Here is a 14,677-nt window from a genome sequence, read left to right on the forward strand (position 1 = left end):
AGGTGGAATAGATTTCTTTAATGTAAGTAGCAAGAACATATTGTTAAAGACCATTTCATGTTCAATGCTCTGTTAATACCTCTGCAGCCACAGAACAACAAAGTACTGTAGTATTACTGGTTTCAGAGTAGCAGCCGTGTTAGTCTGTTTTCGCAAAAAGAAAAGGAGTACTTGTGGCACCTTAGAGACTAAAAACTTTATTTGAGCATAAGCTTTCATGATCTACAGCTCACTTCATCGGATGCATTCAGTGGAATATACAGTATGGAGATTTATATACATAGAGAACATGAAACAATGGGTGTTACCATACACACTGTAACGAAAGTGATTACTTAAGGTGAATTATTTCCAGCAGGAGAGCGGGGGGAAAAAAGCTTTTGTAGTGATAATCAAGGTCGGCCGTTTCCAGTAGTTGACAAGAACATCTGAGGAACAGTGGGGGGTAAGGGAGAGGGGAATAAACATGGGGAAACAGTTTTACTTTGTGTAATGACCCATCCACTCCCAGTCTCTATTTAAGCCTAAATTAATTGTATCCAGTTTGCAAATTAATTCCAATTCAGCAGTCTCTCGTTGGAGTCTGTTTTTGAAGTTTTTTTTGTTGAAGTATTGCTACTTTTAGGTCTATAATCAAGTGACCAGAGAGATTAAAGTGTTCTCCAACTGGTTTTTGAATGTTATAATTCTTGACGTCTGATTAGTGTTCATTTATTCTTTTACGTGGCGACTGTCCAGTTTGACCAATGTACATGGCAGAGGGGCATTGCTGGCACATGATGGCATATATCACATTGGTAGATGCGCAACGAGCCTCTGATAGTGTGGCTGATGTGATTAGGCTAAGTGCATGAATAATCAAGAATTTTTACCAAAACTGTATAGTCATTTCTTAAATGGTTTGCATGCCTGTAATCATGGTGATTTCTTTATTGTTTTGTCTTTATGGTCCCCATTTCTCAATTGTTTATCTCTGTGGTCTCTGGTTCTTTTTTTGTCTGCTATATAATTAAGTATAAACCAATTAAGGTGGTGGGATATAATTGATTAGATAATCTAGTTACAGTATATTAGGATTGGCTATTTAAATTTCAGTAAAAGGATCTGTTAAAGGCATACCTGAGAATGAGGTGATACTGATATGTGTATGTTATAGGGGTTTCTTTATTTCAGATTCTTCAGAATTACTGAAAACTATTTTTTTCCCCAAAAAGTTGCACCAAGCAAAAAATTATCTGTACTACACACACCATTATCGCAGGTAAGTATACTGTTTCAAGAAGAACAGGAGTACTTGTGGCACCTTAGAGACTAACAAATTTATTAGAGCATAAGCTTCCATGAGCTACGGCCCACTTCATCGGATGCATAGAATGGAACATATAGTAAGAAGAGTTTTTACACACACACACACACACACACACAAACTGGAAGTTGCCAAACAAACTGTGAGAGGCTAATTAGTTAAGATGAGCTATTATCAGCAGGAGGAAAAAAAAACTTTAGTGATAATCAAGATGGCCCATTTACACAGTTGACAAGAAGGTGTGAGGATACTTAACTTTAGGGAAATAGATTCAATATGTGAAATGACCCAGCCACTCCCAGTCTCTAGTCAAACCTAAGTTAATGGTATCTAGTTTGCATATTAAATCAAGCTCGGCAGTTTCTCGTTGGAGTCGGTTTTTGAAGCTTTTCTGTTGCGAAATTGCCACCCTTAAATCTTTTATTGAGTGGCCAGAGAGGTTGAAGTGTTCTCCTACCAGGTTTTGAATGTTGTCAGGTTTGTGTCCATCTATTCTTTTGCATAGAGACTGTCCAGTTTGGCCAATGTACATAGCAGAGGGACATTGCTGGCCCATGATGGCATATATCACATTGATAGAGGTGCAGGTGAACAAGCCCCTGATGGTGTGGCTAATGTGATTAAGTCCTATGATGGTGTCACTTGAACAAATATGTGGATGAGTTGGCATCGGGCTTTGTTGCAAGGATAGGTTCCCAGGTTAGTGTTTTTGTTGTGTGGTATGTGGTTGTTGGTGAGTATTTGCTTCAGGTTGGGGGGCTGTCTGTAAGCAAGGACTGGCCTGTCTCCCAAGATCTGTGAGGAGTGATGGGTCGTCCTTCAGGATAAGTTGTAGATTCTTGATGATGCATTGGAGAGGTTTTAGTTGGGGGCTGAAGGTGATGGCTAGTGGCGTTCTGTTATTTTCTTTGTTGGGCCTGTTCTGTAGTAGGTGACTTCTGGGTACTCTTCTGGCTCTGTCAATCTGTTTCTTCACTTCAGCAGGTGGGTATTATAGTTGTAAGAATGCTTGATAGAGATCTTGTAGGTGTTTGTCTCTGTTTGAGGGGTTGGAGCAAATGTGGTTGTATCGTAGAGCTTGGCTGTAGATAGTGGCTCGTGTGTGCATTCATTTGCTTTCTGAACCTATTATTTTCAAGCTCTTTTGTTGGCTTTTTTTTTAATTCACATTTTGTGCTGTTACATGTCTGGTCCTGAGTTACTATGACTATACATGACAGGTTTCAGAGTAGCAGCCGTGTTAGTCTGTATTCGCAAAAGAAAAGGAGTACTTGTGGCACCTTAGAGACTAACAAATTTATTAGAGCATAAGCATGAAGTGAGCTGTAGCTCACGAATACAGCCTTCTTTTGTAAGCCACAACTACTTCTTGTCTGTGTTGTGACTGACCTATGCATGATGCATTGTTAATTTTGGTTTATCCTGCTTATATGTCTGCAATGTACAACTCATACCTTCTAACTCAACTTTGAGTCTTATATGGATTGATACTGCCTGTTTCCACTTAATAACGGTTTTCTGTTGTGAACAATTCTCAGGGAAATCTTTTGAGGGAAAAAATTGCAAATGTTTTGGCATACATAAGGAGTAACCCATATCCTGAAGGAATGAATAAGGCAGGCAGACCGAACCTGTGTCGATTTGCTGTCAATTTTTCTTTGGAAGGCAAGGGACCCTTTTTTTTCCCCCCCAATATAATACTGACACATTACACTGGAAACTTCAGCCTGTAAATGATGGTCCTGATGTCCCAACACTGGGATTATTTGAAGTGTTAACCTTACCTTCAATGGGACCGGGATCGGGATCATTAGCTTTATTCAAATTTTCCAGAAAATTTCCTTTGCTATCTATGCAACAAATATATGGCAGTTACATGAGAAATGAGTATAAATTCTAATTGTTACCAGAAAACCCTGTGACTTTGCTTCATTTCTTAAGTACATCATCCAGTGTGCTGTAAGCACCAACAAGAATCACTATATGTTCACTGAGCAATGATTTCTAATTTAAAAAACAAGAACCAGCTAGTCCTAACCATACATTGAAATTCCCGCCCTTGTACTCAAGCCATTACGAACCATATTGTATATAGAGGTCTTTGATATGCATATGCCTTAAAATTAATGAATAGCTTTGCAAATAACTGGCCATAGCTTAAATGCAACACTTGATTTCATCATTATGTCTCCCTCATTGGCAGATTAGCCACTGTTGACTACTGGGCCCAGGCTAAGGAGGGGGGCAGCTTCCACCCAGTGGGTGGGCCATGCAGCATGGGGAGCCCCTATGCCTGACCCCATCTCCAGCAGAAGCGCTGGGTGGGGCTGGAGAAGCTCCAGCACCTTGCTCCTGGTCCTCTAAAAAAGCCACCAAACCCCCGCCGCAGCCCTGAGACTGGAGATGCTCTCACTCCCTGGAACAACCCTGGGGTCATGACACAGGGACTGAGCTTTTCCAGTCCTGGGGCTGTGTGGGAGAGGGAGGTGGGTGGGAAATGAGGAAAGGAATCATGGGGCAGGCAGAATGGCAGGGAGCCTAGGTGGAACATGGCTGGAATCCTGGGGAAGAGGCTGAAAGGGATAGGACCATGGTTGGTGCAGCAGGCAGACAGGGTGGGTAGGGGCACAACAATTGCTCTGGCCCAGGGCCCTGAGAAACCTTAATCATCCTCTGTGCTCCAAGTTCTAAGATCAACAGAGGGCACATTGTTCCATTCTGCAAAAGGAAGAAAGGTTGTCATTGTGCATACCATGAAAGAAGCTCTGCATTTTTTGAAAGGTATCATGATAGTCTATTGGGTTGACATCTAGGAATATTCAAAACAAGGAATATGCTGACATCAAAATACTATTGGCCAGGAATGACAAAAGACATTCCCAATTGGATATGTAAAGTAATGAAACTAAATCGTGAAGAATGCTATTTACAATTGAAATACGAGTTCAAAATTTATAAAAGAAATATAAAAATATATTTGGTGTGCAAATGTAAACTGTTCCCTTGCAATATTATTTCCATAACAAAATGTTAATGTGGTCATATTATTCCATCCAAACTAGGTTGCACAATGTCCAACTTGCCAGAAACAGGGAAAGGAATTTAATCTGGATGCCACCTTGAGAAGCATAAAGGTGAATTTTGGAATCAGACACATTATTTATCATTTGTGACAAAGCTCTGTCCTTATCTCAGTGTGTCCCGCAGTTCCTGGTGGATTTTCCTAGCTTCAGAGGCTCATTGTGACCCTCCACATAGCCCTTCTCTCTCTCTACAGGCAAGAGTCACAGCCTACTGAGCTATTTTCATCATAAACCAGCAAGGGAGATGAGGAGAAGCCACCCTCCCTCGCACAGTCTCTGTTGTTTCCCAATCTCAGTGATTAATCACGGTGGGAAGGGGGGAGCCCAGGCCCGCCCTCTACTCCAGGCCAGGGACCCTAATAGTAGTAGCTATAGTAGATGACTTTTGGAAATAGGACATGTACAACCTGGGCCACTTCCCCAGAGCAGTCCCCACTCAATATCTCCATCACTGTTACCTTACAGCCTCCTTCCTTGCACCTGATCTGGTTTATACTGCTTAGTTCTTCCAACAGCATGGCTTCCTCCTACAGCTCCTGACACACATGCCTAGCTGACTAACTAGGAGGCTTTTAACTACTTTCAGCCAGCACCTAAGTGGCTTCAGGTGTCCCAATCAACCTAGCTGTCTTCCCTGCCTTCTGGAAAGATCTAAATTGGCCCAAGGTGTCTTAATTGACCTGGAGCAGCTGCCATTTACTTATCCTGGTAACAGGGATTTATTTAGCCTGGGGCTAATATATCTGACTCCCACTACTTTTTTTTTTCTGTAAGCCCCGGTGGGCCAGCCTATATTCCATCTTAGTCCCAAAGCCCGCCGGGGATGTCAGTTGGCGGCTCCTTCACGGAGCCGTGAGCACGGGCGTGTACTTGGCGCGGTTCACCACAATCCCAGACACCTGCCCCTTTTGCGGCGTGAGGGATACCCTGGCACATGTCTACCTGGAGTGTGCCAGGCTGCAGCCCCTATTCCGGCTCCTCACCAATATCTTATTACGTTTTTGGTTGCACTTCTCCCCTCACCTTCTCATTTATGCACTCCCTATCCATGGCCCCACAAAGTCACGGGATCTCCTGGTCAACCTCCTCCTGGCCCTAGCTAAAATGGCCATCTACAAAACCAGAGCGAGGAGGTTGGCCGATGGAGTCTCCTGTGACTGTAGGGCCTATTTCCGATCCTCGGTCCGTTCACGTATCCGGGCAGAGTTCCTCTGGGCGGCGTCCTCTGACTCCCTTGACGCCTTTGAGGAGCAGTGGGCTCTGTCCGGGGTTCTCTGCTCGGTGTCCCCGTCCGGTTCCCTTCTTTTGACCCTTTGACCGCACACCTGTCCCTGTTATTTTATTAGTTGTCCCCCGGCATTTTTGGGCATCTAGGTCCTGTGGATCCCCCTTTTAGGCTGGGGGGGATCCTTTAGCTGTGGACGGGCCTCGCCCGCCCACTTCCCGGATCCCAATAAGACTACTTTTCTGTAGCCTCTGGCCTTGCCCCGTCACACATTATACATTGTTATTACTGCTATATAATGAGGCCTTGAGTTTGAAGCAAGTGCAATGCATACAAGTGGCACAGCATAGTGCAGCAATGACCTCTACGGCTCCTTTGCACTGGCCTGGGATATTTCTTCAGCTTTACTCTTGTATTATTTTTCCTAACCCATTCCCGTACTTCTTTTTGTGTTTGTTTTCCCTTTCTTTCTTTTTCTTCTGTTTTTAAAAGTGGGCTTTACATTCTGATTCTGTGGCTGTTGTAACCATATTACATTGTGTCCTCTGCTTATGAGATACGGGTTTATTGAGCACATTTAGTAAGAAAAATATGAAGCATGACTGTAACTGGTACCCTGGCATATAGATCACTCAGATCTGGGAATTGGTGGGACTGGATTTAATAGGACCATTACCAGTAACGAAGGATGGATACCGGTATATACTGACAGCCATAGATTATCTTTCAAGATGGGTGGAAGCCTTTCCACTTAGAAGTAAGTCAGCATCTGAGGTTGCAAACAGCATATACAAAATGGTTCTTCGACGTGGATGCCTACAGAGGATACTGACAGATCTTGGTCCTGAATTCAATAACAAGGTAATTTTTTTTTCAGATTATTTTCACTATATATTTAACCTCACCATCAGGTCACAGATAGCTGACAATAAACATGGGTTTCATGGCTCTTGTGATTTCTTTATTAAAGGCACATTTTTCTCAAACAGTTGTCAAGAACAATCACCATACTGTTTTTGATAAACTGCAGTTAGTCACAGTCACGTTTGCTACAAAAAAATTTCTGGGATGTCTTCAAATCTATCAAAAAAAACCCACAACAACTTATTTCCAATAGTAATATTAAAAGATGGGCTATTCCTGTTGCTAATTACACCTAAAACTAATGCAAACAGGCAAAGGAACATTCCTTAAGACAAGTCTGTATGTAAGTTTATGATGTAACTTATTTTCTTCCAGTTTAACCAGTATATTTGTCAAAGATTGGGAATAAAACGTAGCTTCACCAGCCTGTACCATCCACAAACCAATGGCTTGGTTGAAAACGCTAATGAATCCATTTAAAGGTAAGTGAATGGGTGTCAGTATTACAGTAATAAAGGCAAGTAGAGTGTCCTATGCCAGAAGATGCAACTCACTAAAAAATCTTCAAAATCAATGTGTTACACTGAAAGTCTTTTTGATTATGTATTACACCTTTTCAAAGAAACTGCAGAACCACCTGATCAACATCCTCTAAATACTCACCAACAACCACACAACAGAACCACTAACCCAGGAACCTATCCTTGCAACAAAGCGCGTTGCCAACTGTGTCCACATATCTATTCAGGGGACACCATCATAGGGCCTCATCACGTCAGCCACACTATCAGAGGCTCGTTCACCTGCACATCTACCAATGTGATATATGCCATCATGTGCCAGCAATGCCCCTCTGCCATGTACATTGGCCATACCGGACAGTCTCTATGTAAAAGAATAAATGGACACAAATCAGACGTCAAGAATTATAACATTCAAAAAACCAGTCGGAGAACACTTCAATCTCTCTGGTCACTCGATTACAGACATGAGAGTGGCTATTCTTCAACAAAAAAAACTTCAAAAACAGACTCCAACGAGAGACTGCTGAATTGGAATTAATTTGCAAACTGGATACAATTAATTTAGGCTTGAATAGAGACTGGGAATGGATGAGTCATTACACAAAGTAAAACTATTTCCCCATGTTATTTCTCCCCCCCCCCCCCGTTCCTTAGATGTTCTTGTTAACTGCTCGAAATGGCCTATCTTGCTTGTCACCATGAAAGGTTTTTCTCCCCCCCCCTCTGCTGGTGATAGCTCATCTTAAGTAATCGCTCTCCTTACAGTGTGTATGATAAAACCCATTGTTTCATGTTCTCTGTGTATGTATATAAATCTCCCCACTGTATTTTCCACTGAATGCATCCGATGAAGTGAGCTGTAGCTCATGAAAGCTTATGCTCAAATAAATTTGTTAGTCTCTAAGGTGCCACAAGTACTCCTTTTCTTTTTGCGAATACAGACTAACATGGCTGCTACTCTGAAACCTTTTGATTATGTATAATCTGTTTCAGTCAAGAATATACATGTGCTTTTTTTTTTTTCTAACAAACAAATTAATGAGCATTTCTTACAGAGCATTGCGGAAGATGGTTGATGACAATGAAAGTAACTGGGATGAATTACTTGAGCCAATTTTGTTTTCTTTGCGAACTAAAGTACACTCAACAACAAAAATTTCACCCTTTCTGACTAATGCTTTATGATGACCCAGTGTTTGCAGAAGAAGTCTCAGAGAATTACATGATAAGTGTATGTTGTTACCAGCAGCTTTCATGTACACATGTCATTCAGTGTGTCTTCATTATATGAATACAACCCCTTCTCCATTTGTTTACTAAGATCCCAGATATGAATAAATTTGGGGAAGATTTCTGCAAAGAGTACAGCATAGATATGAAATTGAGACATGATGCTGACATTGCACTAGCTCTAAGTAACATTTCTAAAGCACAAGAACAACAACAAAGACATTATACTAAAAGAAAGACTTCTGAATATGAGGAAATAAGATTTGATGTTGGGGACTGTGTTCTGTTACTGAATGCTAGAAAGAGAAGAAGAAAAGGAGGACCACTGGAACCTACCTATCGGGGACCATACAAAATTATGACTGTTGAGGGTAAGAGAGTGAAATTACAAACCATGTTAGGAAAATTGTTAGGAACCATGTACAGTATCATGCATTTAAAACCATTTAAAGAGCCACCAACATTAGCTGCTGAAAGCACATCAGAGGAAAACATCAGAACTGAAATCGCAGTTGGTAAAACTGAACCAGAAATGCCCTCAGAAGAAATTTGAAAAATGGATGGTGCTGTATCTCACAAGGTCTCATGATAGCACAGTGAAAACCATAGAGGTCACAATAATGGAAGAAGAGGATGTAGGGCAGGATGTTTCAAGCAATGATACAATTGATGATAATGACGATGTTGATATGCTTATGGAGGATGGGGAAGGACAGACAATGGTTTCTGAAAGGTAATTGGTTACCACACCTTTCTTAAACAGGTTTTTAACATAGTTCCATTTATGAAGTATGTTAAAGTATGTTTTTCATGTACAAAGTGGCAGCATTCACAGTAGTAAAACAGAGAAAAAGGAGACTGTATTACCATGCATGTAATGTGTGTTACTTTTTTTTCTAGTCATATTTGTAATGACCGGCAAACACACAGAGAGAGACTGGAGGCCAAAGTGAGAAATATCAAATTGTATGGCTCTTCATTTCATTGCCTGATACCAAGAAGTTGGATATGTGATGAGGTACACTTAAGTACCACTAAACATGTATGGTAACAGAACTGATTCATCAAATATTATTAAATTGTTCCCTTTCTTTCATCATGTGTTGTAGGTTATTTATGCATATTTGAGCTGTGTGGTTGAGAAAGCAGGTGGAAAGGTAGGCCACTTACTGTGATGGTACATAAAAGTATAAATTGTATCAATAAGTAAACAATCACATGAATGTGGTACAACATACTTAAGTGCAAATATTCTTGAAATATCAATCTAAACCTGAAATTGCAACATTTCAGTGTATTTACTGCTGCAAAACATGTACTGAAATGTATTTGGAGGTGCATATCTGACATACAATCCTGGACACGTTGAGGGCCACATTAGTTTTGCTATACATTTCAGTGGGTCCCTTTAATTAAACACAAGTATGTGAGCAGCTTAGTCAGTTTTTTACATTAAGTAAGACAGAGCACATTGATTACAAATCTTTGTTTTTACATGAATCTCTTACATATCTTATTTGTAACACTAAGGATACATTGCATGTCTGTCTATATGAACTTCATTATGTTCTTCATTATGTCCTCACTTACAGACAGCCCTCTGAGGCAAATACTCACCAGCAACTACACACCACGCAACAAAAACACTAACCCAGGAACCTATCCCAGCAAAAAACCACGTTGCCAACTCTGTCCACATATCTATTCAAGGGACTCCATCATAGGACCTAACCACATCAGCCACACCATCAGGGACTCGTTCATCGGCATATCTACCAATGTGATGTATGTCATCATGTGCCAGCAATGCCCCTCTTCCATGTACATTGGCCAAACCAGACAGTCTCTACACAACAGAATAAATGGACACAAATCAGACGTCAAGAATGATAACTTTCAAAAACCAGTCAGAGAACACTTTAATCTCCCTGGACACTCAATAACAGACTTAGAAATGGTAATTCTTCAACAAAAAACTTCAAAAACAGACTCCAACAAGAAACTGCAGAACTGGAATTAAGTTGCAAACTGGACACCATCAAATTAGGCCTGAATAAAGATCGGGACTGGATAGGTCACTACAAAAACTAAAAACAAATTTTCCCCCATGCTAATTTCTCCCTACTATTAATTACACCTTCTTGTCAACTGTTTGAAATAGGCCAACCTAATTACCACTACAAAAGTGATTTTTCCTCCTGCTGATGATTGCCCTCTTCCAGTTTAATGGAATTGTCTCGTTAGAATTGACCCCTCACTTGGTAAGACAACTCCCATCTTTTCATGTACTGTGTTATTTTTCTGCCTTCTGTATTTTTCCACTCCATGCATCTGATGCAGTGGGTTTTATCCCACGAAAGCTTATGCCCAAATAAATTTGTTGGTGTCTAAGGTGCCATAAGTACTCCTCATTTTTGCTGTTACAAACTACCACTCTGAAATGTGTCATTATCTTCTTTATGTGCCAGAATGATTGATTAATGCATTCATAACTTGGTTGACTGTCAACAGCTACAAGCCATCTCGGCAGTCGTTTCCACAGTCATTCTCTCAGGCAGAGCAACACAAATGAAAGTGAAGGTAAATGCTAACAAGCTTTCATACACAGCATGAGCAACGCACATTTTCATTTGGTCGTTAAACACAGTGTGAAACAGCAAATACAATGCTATGTTTGATGTGGAATGAGTACTGTAATACTGTGTAATTAAATTGGGAAATACCATATAATCTACATTTCATAGTTTGCTTCACTGGAAACTATAATTGCTTTTCTAATTTTTTTTAAAGAATACAGAGTGGATTTCTTCAATGTGATATATTATTGCTTCCTTACCACACACCAGGTCATTGGGTTCTTGCGGTAAAATGTTTTCTATTGTACTTCTGGATTATGGTCACTAAATGTGGTATTATATAAGAGATTTGTAACACACCTGGGTAGCAGTGGTATAATTTCCCATGTTGTGGGTTTTCAGTGTGTTCAGTGCATGCAAAGGAAAGTGGAATGTGAATGTACCTCTTGACATTCCAAGAACTAGTATTTAAAAATAAAATGCTACTGTGAAATTCTGTTGTTAATGTTACTTGAAAGAATGCAGTTTGTAATGATTTGATCAATGAATTCATAATACACTTTTCTCCTGTGTGTTAGACATTTACAAATGAGAATATGTTAATGGATTGTTTTTTGACAAGTCATTATAAAGTAGTTGAAATTATCACATTACCAATACAACGTACTTACAGATAGCATTGATGCAAACAAAAGAATTGTTAATAATTGACCCCTTGTGTGATGAGATGAGATATGAAAGAACATATCTGAGGAATTGGAGGTGATTTTTAAGATATTTACTTTTACAGTGTACATGAACTGTTAATGGGAAAATATTTTCAAGGAATGTAACAATAGTGAGACTAATATCTTCCTGTTAGCTACAAAGAAAAATTGAAATGGCATGTACTTGTACTGAACGTGTTTACTAATGGACTTTGAGTGGACTTTTTGTGATTTGAGGTCTGGCTAACCACTTCATAGAATGTGGACAGGAAACAGTAGCATGTTGCATGAATGCGAAGATGTTATCAACATGGGGCACAGCAAAGCAGGTGATACATTGTGTAAGAGTGCAACAGTAATATGAATGCAAGTGTGTGTGTGTGTGTGTGTGTGTGTGTATGTATGTATATATATTATATATATATATATATATATAATATATATATATATATATATATATAAATGAGCATAAGTCATGGCACTCATTAAGCAAATAGAGATAGAAAGGATGTGTAGAAAGAAGAGGGAAAAAAAAAGGGGGGTGGAGCTCATTTATACAGTCCACTAATGTACTCTCTAAAAATTTCAGAAACTTCATCAAACGATAACAAGCACTCCCCATCTGATGGAAGAGTAAAATTGTTCAGCATAATAGACAAAGTGATGGCCACAACTGCAGACCACTCATCTTAAAGGTTTGAATACCAGATTGCCATTATCATCTGTTATTTATGTGTAATTATCAGGGGTGGAAGTAAATGCTGAGATTATTGGTGCGCATTGCGCCAGCATCCTTGCCAAGGTGTGTGGGGTGGGGTCTTGGGCGGAAGGTGCAGGGCTGGGGGGCCAGATTCCCCCAGCCAGCCCTTCCTGACAGCTGCTGCTGTGGTGGCAAGGAGCCCCAGGCCCTTTTAAATCACCGGCCCCCAGGGCAACTGCCCCTTTTGCTCCCCCACTGTTGGTGGCCCTGGTATCATCCAGCTGCGCTGCCGGACCCTATAGAGGGCAGCAGATGCGGGGTGAGGTAAAGGGGCAGTGACCTGAAAGCATAAAGCACTGCCACAGCAGCACTGTAAGGTCAGCCAGGTATGGGCCAGAATCGGTGGCCGGTTTCTTACCGGCATGCTGGCCAGGCCCACTTTCACCTCTGGTAATTATGATCTTTTTCTAAATAGAAGTGTTAGTTTGCAGAAACATATTTGCAGCAGAAAGACATCCGTTCAGTAGAAACATCACAAGAGGCTAATACTGCGTTTAGAAGACAAATAGCAATTGTTCTAATGAAGGAGTCAGGTAATAACTTTCTCCCATGTACTATAGACTCATTAGGCACGTGTGAAGATAACCGAAGAGTGGAATTATGTTACGTAACAGACCATTATCTTAATACCCCTAAAGTGGGGGTATCTCACAGGTTTGGTTCTGTAATGGTGACTATTCATCACTAATATCTTTTAAGTACCAAAAAATTAGAATGGGGTGAATGGTTGCTATTGCTAGACCAGTTAAATAAAATTGGATACTTTTATATCCAGATGCAGTAAAGTAAAACTTTGAGAAAATACGACTCATGAAAAGAAAAAAATATGTTCAAACCAGTGACTGGATTTAAATATTGGCAAAAAAAGAAAAGGAGTACTTGTGGCACCTTAGAGACTAACAAATTTATTTTGAGCATAAGCTTTCATGAGCTACAGCTCACTTCCACGAAAGCTTATGCTCAAATAAATTTGTTAGCCTCTAAGGTGCCACAAGTAGTCCTTTTCTTTTTGGATTTAAATATTGACAGTAATTAATAACTCAGGATCTGCATTTAGAGTGTTGGTCGTAACATAATCAGCATTTCATTGCACTATATTGATTTTTCAGAAAGCGTGAGGACTACTGCATATACTGCAACCTTGTTAGGTTGTGAAAAGGAAAGTGGAGGATTGCAACGATGGTAAGAAACATAGAATTGTATCAGAAACACATGCCATAACCTCTTAGAATCAGGATTCTTGTGAAAATTCCACAACAGGAAACATTTCCATCATGGTGATAGGCCAGAGGGGAGCAACTGTGGTCCGCGGGCCAAATCTGGCCGGCAGGACGTCCTGCATGGCCCTTGAGCTCCCGGCCGTGGAGGCCCCTCCTCTTCTGTCCCCCCTCCCCCGCAGCCATCAGCTTGCCGTGCCGCCAGCGCTCTAGGCAGCGGGACTGTGCGGCCGGCATGGCTGGCTCCAGTCATGAAATGCTGCTGCCAGTCCTGGTGCTCTGAATGGCATGGAAAGGGGGTGGAGGAGCGGGGGGGGAGGGGTTGAATAAGGGGCAGGGGGTCCTGATGTGCAGACAGGGAGCAGCAGGGGGGCGGTTGGATAGGCGTAGGAGTCTCAGGGGGCGTGGCTGTGATAGGGGTCAGAGCAGTCAGGGGACAGGGAGCAGGGGAGGTTGGATGGATCTGAGTTCTGAGGGGGGCAGTCAGGGCGTGGGAAGTGGGAAGGGGTGGATGGGGGCAAGGCCCAGGCTGTTTGGGGAGGCACAGCCTTCCCTACCCATCCCTCCATACAGTTTCAGAACCCCGATGTAGCCCTCAGGGCCAAAAAGTTTGCCCACCCCTGTGCTAGGCATATCTTAGATAATGCTTACATGTGGAAGGAATAGAAGGAGTGAATGGAAAGTATATGTAACATTATAACTTCTGTCATTTCATTTTCTCAGCTGTTACTTATCAAAGGTCCAGTGTGATTCTTGCAAGAGGTGGGCACCTATGCCCTGCATTCCAGAAGGAACCAATCACGAAATCCTCACTGATGAGAAGAAAGAATACAAGTGCAAAAAAAGTGCATAGTTCAGTTCTTTATCAGAAAAATGACATTATGTGTAAATAGTTGTTGTTAAAAACATCTTTGAATAAAAAGCTAACTATTTATTTATATACCAGGTTATATAATGTTTTTAAAATTTGAAAAATACTTCCCTGTATTTGTGTCCATGTGTATGATGCAAATTATACAGGCAGCAAGAAGGAAAGGAATTGTGAGTGTTTTTCGATCACAAAATCCCATCCCTCCAAATTTACAACCTCTGGACTAGTGACCGGTGGATGGGCAGCAAAGTCCTTGCAAATAAGCAAGGAGGAAGCCAGTGAGGGAAAAATCAAACAGGCCACTCCGCTATCAC

This window comes from Dermochelys coriacea, chromosome 1 (genome assembly GCF_009764565.3).
Source record: "Dermochelys coriacea isolate rDerCor1 chromosome 1, rDerCor1.pri.v4, whole genome shotgun sequence".
Taxonomy (NCBI): domain Eukaryota; kingdom Metazoa; phylum Chordata; order Testudines; family Dermochelyidae; genus Dermochelys; species Dermochelys coriacea.